At 45.4% G+C, this 2,214-nt stretch overlaps 1 pseudogene; it reads left to right on the top strand.

Moving 5' to 3' along the window:
- The first annotated feature begins 523 nt into the window (after positions 1-523).
- Positions 524-2,214, top strand: LOC120645096 (annotated as a pseudogene).

Raw genomic sequence — 2,214 nt, 5'->3', positions numbered from 1 at the left:
TGTGATCCACCAAACATTCAGAAAACTAGAGTTCGCTACGCGTCCCCTAGCAAGCACACCAAATCATCAGATCATCTCTTGAAAATCACACACAAAAGTATAGGAAATTGATCCCTATAACACATACATACAAGATATAAATTTATTTGAAAACTTTAGAATTGTTGAAAGTGCCACAGTATATGAATGTTACTACTCTGGGTTCGGAAAAAATGAAATTGTTATGAAAATTATGGAAACCCACATATACATATTGGTATAGAAATCAAGGCATGCAACAGGTCAACCTATGAAAAATGAAAAAAAAACAAACAAACAGCATGCTTTGTTGGTGTAGAACTGTCAGGGGACGCATAGGCTTTTGAGGCTGCAGATGAGAAATGGTACAATAGCTGGGGTCGCTGTCTGCTCATTATCTTAGGCCTATCCTTTTCTTGGCACTACATGGAAGCATCTTTCACACACTAAGATACACGAGCTGATTGGCTGGAGGCTCTTGGATTTGTTTGGCAAGCCTATGGGGGACCCCACACATGGGCTGTGAAGCCCCCTCATGACACCAGGACGGGAGAATCTTAATTCTCAATCTCCTTCCTCCTCCCCTGCCTCACCAGATGTACATATACATCCATGAAGACCAGCTTGCCTCCCAGCAGAAACCAAAGCTTCTTGGGCTTCTCTGCTTGCTGGTGAGCTAAAGATCAGGGAGGAAGAGAAGACTGCCCATATTGACCAGCAGGGACTTGAGGAGTTCAGGAGATTCTGAATAGAGGTGAGCAGAGTGATCCTCTGTTCTTGGTTCTCTTGTTTAATTATTTCAAAGTTCAGAGAGTTTTTCATACATGTTTCGAGTTCAGAGTTTGCATATCGCTCTTTGTGTTTGTGCTGGAGTTCTTGCCATATGTAGTCCTGTCTTTTGCGACGAAATGACCTTTTTTTTGGGAAGGGCCTACAGTACCGTGTTTCAGTCAATTATTTCGCGGCTCTGTTATGCGTCGATGTGTCAAAGTCTGTATCTGTGACCAATGCCTGCAATAATTTTTTGTTTTGTTAGTTTACCTAGTTTCAGAACGTAACAATTTGATTCCCATGGAACTTTTCTGAAAGCAGATTTATTTTTGAAACGAATCTATAAAACATACTACTTGCAGACTTTCTTAAAGGATCAGTATAAAAAATGTTTTCAAATTTCAACGACCGAATACAATTTCCATTTGCAGCACCAACTGAATAACTGACTCTCGAATTCACATGAAACAGATAAGAGACAGATTCACAATTAAGCAAAAAGGGATCAGCATGAACCTTCACCAAGACACGGAGAGGGAGCAGATGAGGATGGCCATCCTGAAGCAAGAGCAAATATTCAGACAACAGGTAATAACAATGAAAATGCCAACAGAATTAGTAGTCCTTTCAAACATGCACCACCGTCGAATGCTCCTTTCCTTGAGGTTCAACACTACAAAGGTTACAAAAGTTTCTCACCTCACCACTCCCTGTACTTCTCCTGATTCAGGTTCATGAGTTGCACCGGCTGTACCTCGTTCAGAAGCAGCTGATGCAGCAGATGCCGACTACCGTATCGTCGAGTCGTGCTCCGGCGATCGCCGACGTCAAACCGAAACCGCAACTGGACATTTGGCACGGCGAGAAGGCTGCAAATCCTCAGCAATTCATCAGCTTCTCGAGCTACAAGGCCCATGCCCCTGCACCTGCACCTGCACCTGCACCTGCTGAGGAATGCAACCTCGAGCTGACTCTAGCAACCGGGCCAAGAACCAGCAGCAGCTGCAACGCTGAGAGGCAGCAGGGGAAGCGGCTCAAGTCGTCGTCCAACTCGGACTCCGGGACCACGGCGGTGTCGTCGACGTCGACGGACTCGGAGCTGGCGCAGTTCAGGGAGGCCGACGTGACGGCGCGGGCGGCGAGGTTTCCCGGCGAGAGTCGGAGGATGGATCAGATGGGGCAAGGCCCGTGGATGTACCAGTGCCTGAGCCTGAAGACGGCATGATGGTGTGCAGTAGGACTGGGGTTGTAGGTTTCAGAGAATCAGAGCACATGTTTGATACATGCACAGTTGTACATCACAGAGGTGATTTTGAGGAGAAAAAAGACCAAGAAGGTGATTTGTTGCAGCAAGTGGTATTGATAGACTTGATGGTTTCTATGAACATATTAACTGATAATGCAAAACCATACTGATATCTATCT

The sequence above is a fragment of the Panicum virgatum genome, chromosome 8K, assembly GCF_016808335.1.
Source record: "Panicum virgatum strain AP13 chromosome 8K, P.virgatum_v5, whole genome shotgun sequence".
Taxonomy (NCBI): Eukaryota; Viridiplantae; Streptophyta; class Magnoliopsida; order Poales; family Poaceae; genus Panicum; species Panicum virgatum.
Note: the sequence above shows the minus strand (reverse complement) of the source record. Positions and strands in the feature narration are given on the sequence as shown.